The 10,000-nt window shown below is 43.3% G+C and overlaps 1 protein-coding gene across 1 annotated transcript in view; it reads right to left on the bottom strand.

Moving 5' to 3' along the window:
* The window catches only part of LOC143295289 (uncharacterized), a 34,965-nt gene extending 25,567 nt beyond the window's left edge, over positions 1-9,398 (bottom strand). The window contains exon 1 of the mRNA XM_076606909.1: positions 9,145-9,398. The gene's annotated coding sequence lies outside the window, so the exon portion shown is untranslated. The remainder of the gene's footprint in view (positions 1-9,144) is intronic.
* Between the last annotated feature and the right edge of the window lie 602 nt (positions 9,399-10,000).

Raw genomic sequence — 10,000 nt, 5'->3', positions numbered from 1 at the left:
CAAACACACACACACACACACAAACACACACACACACATTCATGGAATCATTCATTCATTCACAGCAGGGCATGTTGCTCTACACAGATGAAGATGAGACACAGAAGACGCCGTCAAACCGCGTGGCATACCCATGGTACGTGGAGAAAATAATGGAGTTGTTGGTTAGTGTTTTGAATGTTGTTCCACCAATTATTTTCTGGAAAAAAAAAAAACACCACTGTTAAAACTTAAATCCTTGGTTTCTGCTATTTGCAGCTCTCTTTATTAACGTTTTGTCTATTGATACGATTTTTTTTAAATTGATTTTTATGCTGTTTTTTTGTATGTTTGTTTGTATTATGAGTGAAATAGTACTTGTCAGTGTTTATAGTAAGTGATTGAACGAATGAGCCTACTTCTTTTTTTTTTGACATCGCTCTTTTTGTATTCATTGGATGTGTGTAGATGGTGAACGTGTGCAATGTTTCAATGCCCCCCTAGGGGGCACACGAAATAAACTCCTTGCCCTTGCCTTGCCTTGCCTTGCCCTTGCCTTGCCTTGCCTTGCCCTGCCCTGCCTTGCCCTTGCCCCGCCTTGCCTTGCCTCGCCTTCCTTGCCGCTCCTGCCTCTGCCTTGCCTTGCCCTTGCCTTGCCTTGCGCTTGCCTTGCCTTCTGCCTTGCCTTGCCTGCCTTGCCTTGCCTGCTGCCTTGCCCTGCCTGCCCTTGCCTTGCCTTGCCTTAGCTTGTCTGTTCGCCTTGTCCCTGCCCTTGCCTTGCCCTGCCTTGCCCTTGCCTTGCCTGGCCTTTTGCCTTGCCTAACTTGTCTGTTCCAGCTTTCGTTGGTGTGTCGACGGGTTTAGGATGAGGTCAGGGATTTCATGTTGTTGTTGTTGTATGCGTGTGCGCGCGTGCATACCTGCACGTGAGAGCGGCGTGTGTGTATTTAATATATATATATATATATATATATATATATTATATATAATATATATGTGTTGGTGGGTGGTGTGTTTGTTGTGTTGTGTGTTCATGCATGCATGCCTGTGTGTGTAAGTGTGCGCCTGTGCTTGTGTCGACTAAAAAAAATAATTTATATTGAGCGTAAAAGTGTGTGTGTGTGTATGTGTGCGTGTGTATGTGTGCGTGCGTGCGTGCGTGCCTGTGAGTGTATGTATTTGTATGCGTGCGTATATACCTGCGCAGGAGAGCGGCGTGTCCCTGTGTATAGGTGCGCCTCTGTGTTTATGTGCTTATAATTAATGTGCATGCACGTGTGTGTGTGTGTGTGTGTGTGTGTTGTGTGTGTGTGTGTATGTATGTGTGCGTGTGCGTGTGTGTGTGTGTGTGTGTGTGTGTGTGTGTGTGTTGGCGTTTCCTGCCTGCCGTATAATGCCGCACAGATTCAGGAAAAGACGTGGGTGAAATGTGCAAAGCACTTGAGATGATTAATCAAAGAAGAATATGATGAGAGGTAAAAAACTAAACGAAACAAAACAAAACAAAACACACACACACACACACAAAAAAAGAGATTTAATTTAAAGAATGCACTGGGGGGTCAATCCTTAATGCATGTCATCAAGTGTGTTTTGAAGTTGGTGTTGATGTTGGTGGGATACTGCTCCAAATGAAAGGGATGGGGGGGAGGGGGGGGCGGGGATGGGGTATGAGGGTATGTGGAGGTGTGTTAGGGGTGAGCTGTTGTGCAAGAGGGTGGGGGGCGAGGGAAAGGCATTGGGGAGGGGGGGGGCTGGGGGGGGGGTAGTGAAACGCCAGAACTGTTGTCTGTCTTGTCTGTCTGTCTGTACATCCCTCTCTGTCTCTCTGTCTGTCCGTCTTTTTCTATGTCTCTCTGTACCTGAGTGTTTCTCTGTCGTAGCCTGATGCGATTTCTGACCCCACCCCCACCCCCATCCGTCACACACAACGTCCCTGTCCACTAACGTAGTTTTCTCGCCGTCACAGTTGATTTTTTTTTTCTACAGACTGTTGCCATAGACAACTAGCTTATTAACTGTCTTGGGTTCTTTTACGTGCGTTAATTACATGATGCACACCGCGACCGTCGTTCAGAACGTCTCATCCGGAATGCTAGCGATCAGACCGCGACCCACGGCATGTCTACTAGTGGAGCGTACGGGGTTACTTTTTAAATAACCGTGCGGGGCTCGAACCCAGGACACTCACGAGACAGTCAGATCCTAGCCAGTCCCCCGACTGCTGTGCCAAAAGCTCCGTGATTGAATGGTCTTCTTAGAACACACACACACACACACACAACCCCCCCCCCCCCAAAAAAAAAACAACAACAAAACAACAAACAAAAAACCAACAACAAAAAACCCGAGTTAATGAGTTAATTAACCACGTAACCAAAAATTAATTCTTTTTTTTTTTAAACTCATGAAGGAGTCAAATGCTTTGTTGGTTTTTTTTCGCACGTGTTAGTCATCTCGCTGTCTGTTCCTTACTCGACCGATTGACCGGAGCGTCAAAAGAAACACAATTAGAAATCGTGTCACTTTTCCTTTTTTTTCTTTTGTGTGTGTGTGTGTGTGTGTGTGTGTGTGTGTGTGTGTGTCTGTGGGGTGTGGGGCGTGTGTGGTGGGGGAGGGGGGGGGGACTTACTTGTGGCCTATTTGTCGTGCGAGTTCGCAACTAATGTTGAAGCTAAGATATATATATATATATATATCACAGTTGACACGATTGTGGAAGAGACCATTTATTGACGCTGGAAGGGCACGACATTACCAAATTCTGACAGTGTTTGTGCGCGTAGAGAAAGCAAGGTTATAATGAATGGTTAGGAAACAAGAATAACTAATACGCAATTTGACAACACTAAAGTAAAATGTATGTTTTGTTTTGTTATTGACGATAGCCCAATGGATGCACCGTAGGGAGGAGACTGGCTAAGGCTTTTGGACTTCTGATCCAAATGTCCACCAGTGGTCAGGGTTCGAGGCCCCGTTTCGGCACGGTGTTTTGTGTGTCTTTGGGAAAGGCGCTTTTCTCTGAGTTTCCTCACTCACTCCACCACACGCAGGTGAGCATGGGTGGGTGGGTGGGTACCTGACGTTCGGTTGGGGGAAAGATTGTGAATACTGCGGAAGGAGAGGACTGTGCCCCGCCTTCCTATGCCGTGCCCTGGACACAGTGGATACGAAACTGTTAGCACAATTTGATTTCTAAATGGATGAATAAGGATGCATTGTATCGTATCGTATTGTATTGTATTGTGTTGTATTGTAATTTGCTGTCCCGATGGCCGTGTGTTCGTTCGTTCTTTTTGTTTTAACGTCTGTCAACAGTTGTGATTTTAGACGAAATTTCCTCACATTCCCCACCACCATCCCACCACCCCACACCCCATGCCTTATGTCATCGCTGTTTTCCCTGTTCCTCTCTCCTCAATTAGCATATATATAAAAAAAAAGAATATAAACAAAATAAAACAAACTAACTAGTCAACCAATAACATTTCAACAAAGAACCAATGGGGCTTCTGATCAAACTATGTCTGAACTATTTCAAACACAAGTTGATTATCATAAAATTATAAAACATTTCTAAGGACAATCAGAAGGAACTGCAGATTATGTAAATGAAAGAGGTAAATGCGTTTTTAACTGTTCACATTCATAAATGATATATGCACGGGGGTAATTTCATTGCCACAGATGCATGTCACTTTAGAAGTATATTTTGTTCTTATGGCATCCAGTCGAAGTCTGTATTATAAGACTGGTGAGCCTTCTGCTGCTTAAATGCCCTGATAGCTGTGTGTGTGTGTGTGTGTGTGTGTGTGTGTGTGACGTTTAATCTAAACGTTAACCATGTTACCCTTACAACATTAATCATTCTTTTTTTCTTTCTTTTTTTTCTTTTCTTTTTTCTTTTTTCTAAAAAAATAATGTCGACCTTCGCACTTGAGTTAAAATGTTTCGTGTTTTTTGTTGACTTTGTTAGGGTGTGATATTTCTGCGCGTTTATTTTCATAGTTCATAACGCAATAAGCATGGAAAAGTCAACGTGGACAGGAATAGAAAGAACCACCAAAAAACATCGCACAATGTTTTGCAAGATGTACGCAGCGAAGCAAAATATCAGGCAGAAGAAATCTCTGTTTTTCAAATGTCAATGCCCGATAAGGCTTTCACGAAAAAAAAAAAAAAAAAAGTTCATCAGAAACTTTGGCCAGAAACAAGAGAGGTTTCCCAGCTGTGGTGTGTGTGTGTGTGTGTGTGTGTGTGAGAAAGAATGAGAGAGAATGTGTGTGTGTGTGTGTGTGTGTGTGTGTGTGTGTGTGTGTGAGCGAGAGAGAGAGTGTGTATGTGTGTGTGTGAGAGAGAGTAAATGAGTGAGAGTGTATGTGTGTGTGAGAGAGAGAGAGAGAGAGAGAGAGAGAGAGAGAGAATGTGTGTGTGTGTGTGTGTGTGTGTGTGAGTAAATTAGTGAGTGTGTGTGTTTGTATGTGAGAGAGAGACAGAGAGAGAGAAAGAGAGAGAGAGAGAGAGAGTGTGTGTGTGTGTGTGTGTGTGTGACGCCGATATTCACGTAATCAATGCACGCTAGCGTCAAGCTTGACACCCTTGGTTTCACACATCGACAATGCGTCACGAAATTTTGTTAGTTTGTTGTTGTTTTTGTTGCTCTTTTACGTCCTGGGCTTTTGATTCTTTCTTTCTTTCTTTCTTTGTTTTCTTTGTCATCGTGCTTCCAGAAATAAGTTTAACATTACAACATTTCTTCAAGAAGGCGTGATGTTGGTAATGGAGGGAATAGAGTGGTGGGTGGTGGTGGTGGTGGGTGGTGGTGGTGGTGGTGGTTTTGGGAGGAGGGAGAAAGGGTTCTATGACATTAGCACGGTGTTGGCACGAACCTAAAGCGCTCAATGTGTTGACGTATATGATATTATAAATATATCCGGTGTCGTGCTGATAGTGAAACCGAGCGAATGAGTCACCGATCTATTTTTGAGAGAGAAAGAGAGAGACAGAGAGACAGAGACAGAGAGCAGGGACACAGGGAGAGAGACAGAGAGGAACAATGAGAGACAGAGAGATAGACAGACAGACAGAGACGGGCGGAGGGAGGGTGTGTGTGGGTTGGGGGGGGGGGGGATGCTGATCAGGGGGTGGGGGGTGGGGAAGTTTGGTCAGTGAGAGAGAATGAGACAGGGTAGGTACGGGTACTTGCGAACGATCCAGTCGAAGCGACCAGCTCAACGTGAGTACGGGAGTAAAAACAGTATGTCGTATGATAGTCAAACGTAGTTCTTTTGTTTCTGAAGGCTTTCCCCGACTGGTTGCACCAGGAAAAGTTCGTCTGCTCTTTTTTTTTTTTTTTTTTTTTTTTTCCCAACGTTTTGTCGACGTTTGAAATAGCAAGGGTGCCTGAGGGTAAATGCGAACATGAGGCAAGTGTACTTGCGAACGATGGCTTTGGGTACATGTAGACAATTAAAACAGAAACAGGTCTTTAACTCCTTAGACATAACATATCATCAGAACATCCTACTAGACTGTTGTATTGTTGGTTTTGATTACACATGCACACACACACACAAACAGACGTCGAAACACACACACCCCACGTCGCACCCAAACACACCCCTTTTTCGGGGGTGCTCAGTGACTGTGCAGCATCGTTCGCAAATCTACTCACGTCAAAATATTCTTGTTAAAACTGACGTTCTGATCTGTCACCAATATGCTTTCTTAAATTCTCCCAGCACTTGTAATGCGTATTCAACATATCCGATCAAATAAAACTGTTTTAAACGGTGTCAAAGTTCAAGTCCTACAACTTGCTTCCCTTGAGTTTAGGATTTTGAGAGAACGTTTGTAACCTTGGCCGGCAGTGGTGCGCGAAGAGAAAAAAATAGCGCGGAAATAGTCAGAAATAGCTGATGTTTGACAGGTTCTTTGAAATGGATATTCATTAAGGTATTAGGAAAAGGTCGAAGCAGACGTTAAACCGTAAAATGCAACCGCCAAGAACGCTTGGAAGTGGGGCGGTATACGAATCGTTCGCAATTACACGCTGTTCGCAGTTACCCATGCCTGCCCTAATTCATGATTTCATATGACTGCGCTTTTTTGGGGAGCGTGTGTGGGGGGGAGGAGTGGAGTGTTGAGTGGGGGTGTTGATAGTGTTGAATTTTTGTGATGTCTACATTAGAGCTACTTTCTTAAAACGCGTCTTTTCTTCGTCAGGATGAGAACTTTATCATTTAAATCAAGTCACCCTTTTCGTATATCATTATGATTTTTTTTTAATCGAATCTATAGGTCCTACCTGTAAATAGCTGGATAGATAGATAGATAGATTGATACATACATACATAGACGAACAGATAATGACATTTTATTTTTCGTGTTTTTTCCCCATAATAGGTAACGTCTTGGTAAAAATTAGAAGCGATCAAATCTCAGCTGAAAAAAACCCCAAAAAACAAACAAAAAAAACCACCCCAAAAAAACATTAAAAAAAAAACCGCCAGTGAGTTTAATTGCTCCGTGAAAAACAACAACAAACATACAAACAAACAAGCAAAGAGGGTGGTGGGGTGGGGTGGGGAGGGGAACATCGGGGGTGAAGGGGTGCCTATAGATAAACGGTTTGTAAAAGCCGTAACACACAATAATTACAGCCTTAACTAATTGATTAGATCAGACTGGCGCAACACCCGAGTAATTAAAGCGTTGGACGTTCAATCTGAGGGTCCCGGGTTCCAATCTCGGTAATGGCGCCTGGCGGGTAAAGGGTGGATATTTTTTTCCGATCTCCCAGGTCAACATATGTGCAGACCTGCTTGTGCCTGCTTGAACCCCCCTTCGTGTGTACACACAAGCAGATGATCAAATACGCACGTTAAAGATCCTGGAATCCATGTCAGCGTTCAGTGGTTTATGGAAACAAGAATATACCCAGCATGCACCCCCCCACCCCGAAAACAGAGTATGGCTGCGTACATGGCGGGGTAAAAACAGGCATACACGTAAAAGCCCACAAGTATGCATACGAGTGAACGTGGGAGGTGCAGTTCACGAACGCAGAAGAAGAAGAATTAAACCAAGCCCACAGCCATGCACGCAGTCCAGGGACTGAACTGTCACACAGCATAGTTTGTAACAAATGCGAGCCATAGCCCCTCACCCCCTACCCGCACCCCACCCCCTTGGTCCCTCTCTCCCACCTTTCCACCCCACCCCACCCCACCCCCCCCACCCCAGTGGCACGGAGTGTTTATTGTTGATATTGATTTCTCATCAATTTCTATTTCGTCTCACCGGAAACACACAAAGAGAGAGAGAGAGGGGGGGGGAGAATGGGGGGTTGGGGGTTGGGGTTGAATCGGAAGAGAGAGAGAGAGAGAGCGAGTGACAAATAATATATCATTCATAATCACGATATCATTGACATACGGGTATACCTACTGCCATTGCAACAACAACAACAACAATACAGTAATAGTTGTGATTATAATAATATTCAACAACGACAACAACAACAACAGTAGTAGTAGTTGTAGTTGTTGTAGTGATGGTATATAATTTTCTACGTTGATAATTATACATACATTATTCATAATGAATTATCATTATTATTATTATCATAATCATCATTATCATCATCATTATCAACCCCTTCATCATCATTTTAACAAATATTTATAATGCGCTACACCTCCTAAGCACAGAGACTCCGGACGACGCAGTCAAAGAGAGAGAGAGAGAGAGATCGAGAGATGGTGATGATGTTTTACTGAAGAAACACATAAGGTTCATTTCAATGGGGAATAGGTCATTCAGCGTTAAGAAAGGAAAAAAAAGAAATCATTTTCAAGCAGACAGAAATTGTCATGAAGCGTAGCAAAGGATGATAATTCACACTAACAACACGAATATCAGAATGGAATGCTGCGATGCAGCTTGGAAGCCAACTTCAGCGTGTACGCTCTGAACGCAATTAAGAAAAACTCTATACAGAAAGCGAGAAAGCTTTGACACGGTCTCGTCGTCATCAGCTCCCATCAGTGCAGGCAAATTATGAGTCTCGGACTCAACCGGAAAGAACTCGTTGCGTTACGCTACATAAGCTGAACAGACAAACAAAACATGGTTTTCATCTTCGATTTCAAGCTTACACATTGGGCATAGTATCTGCTGAGGGGATAAATCTGCTCGGTACCCGAAACCTATGAGAGTTAATGGGTGAAAAGCCAAATCTGAATTGAGCATATGCAATCTTGTAACAGCGTAACTGTTGACAGTCCACATATGGCTTAGCCTTGAATATTCTTTTGAACTGGGCATAAAATTCAAAGCGTTGGCTAGTGTGTATCCCTTCTTCCCATTCCCGTAAGAAACTACTGACCAATCAGAGAGAGAGAGAGAGAGAGAGACAGACAGACAGACAGACAGACAGAAGGTCCTGGTGACATGGGTAAACGCGTCAACACATTTTCGTTACATAACAAAAACACTGAAATAAACGAATGAACATGGTGAAAGCAAATGATTATTGAAACAAAACAAAAGTTCTTTCCTTGAAGACAAAAATGGTATCGAGCACATATTTATTTAATAACTCCGTTCATTCACCCATCAATGAAACAGATCCCTTCACTGGGAGAAAATGTGAAAGCCTATCTAGTATACTCACGCAGTTTTTGTAGCTGTTTGTTGTGATTTTTGTCTAATCTTCAAAGCTTCTCAGAGAGAGAGAGAGTGGGGAGGGGGGGGCGGAACCAAGAAAAAAAACAAAACAAAACATACGAAGACTTGTGACAAAAAGGTGGGGGAAAAACCCCGCAAACTTCATCTCCGACGAAGACATCAGTTGGGGGGGGGGGGGGGGGGGGGGGGGGGGGGGGGATGGGGGGGGCATGGGGGGGGGCACAACTTAATAAATCAATAAATAAATCGATGGTATCAACAAAAAGAATACAGTCATATTAGATTTTATAATTAAAAAACAAAAAACAAAAAAACAACAAAAAAACCCAACAACAAACAACCGAAAGTCTCGCCGACAAACGAAAACACAAAAGCTGTTGTTGTTGCTTTTTTTTTTTTTTTCTTCTTCTTCTTCTTTTTTTTATTTTTTTTTTTTTTTTTTTATAAATTAACAACATAATATCTACTACCTACCTCCTCAAAATCCAGTGAGTGAGTGAGAGAAGAGAGATGAGACTGGAGTGTGTTCCACTGCAGACAGTCAGTCAGTCGATCACAGACGCCTAGATCACAGTAGCAGCACCATCCCTGAAAACGTCAGATATGAGACAGTGTGTGCTGCTTTGTCAGCCAGCAACCACACCACTGCCAGTTAGATCTGGTCCTCACTCTCTCTCTCTCTCACTGACTTGCCGTGGCTTGCCGCCTTTCGTGAGTGATCGACTGTGTTCGGCTGTTTACGTAACGCTCCCGAGTGCTCTCCGCCGTCTGTTTGTCTGTGTCTGTGTCTCTGACTCGGGAGCGTGTGTGTCGTCACTCCGGTTCTCCTGTCGGAAGTTGTGGTTGTTAGGGTTGTAACGGAGCACACCTCACAGTTTTTGTTATTATTATTATTCTTATTGTCATCATTATCATTATCATTGTTGTTAGTATCACTTATAGATTTAAACCATGCTGAAGGGTGAAGTGCATTTATTCCTTCGCAGGCATTCACACACATACACACACGCACTCACACACACACACATGTACACACATTCAAACACATTTATATAAATGTATGATGTGTGTGTGTGTGTGTGTGTGTGTGTCGGTCACACACACACACACACACACACACACACACATCTGTATATATTTTTCTCTTTTTTTATTCTTACCACCCAGAGGCTTTCACAAGCTTAGTAGAAATGATTGACCTTTTGCAAAATACAGAACGTAACATCAGTTTTGTGGAGAGTGCTCTGTACAGAAATGAATCAAAATTAACTGCATGTGAACTGTAATTGCGCGTGTATGGATCAGTCCTCACGCTTTTACGACGCGTCTT

The sequence above is a fragment of the Babylonia areolata genome, chromosome 20, assembly GCF_041734735.1.
Source record: "Babylonia areolata isolate BAREFJ2019XMU chromosome 20, ASM4173473v1, whole genome shotgun sequence".
Taxonomy (NCBI): domain Eukaryota; kingdom Metazoa; phylum Mollusca; class Gastropoda; order Neogastropoda; family Buccinidae; genus Babylonia; species Babylonia areolata.
Note: the sequence above shows the minus strand (reverse complement) of the source record. Positions and strands in the feature narration are given on the sequence as shown.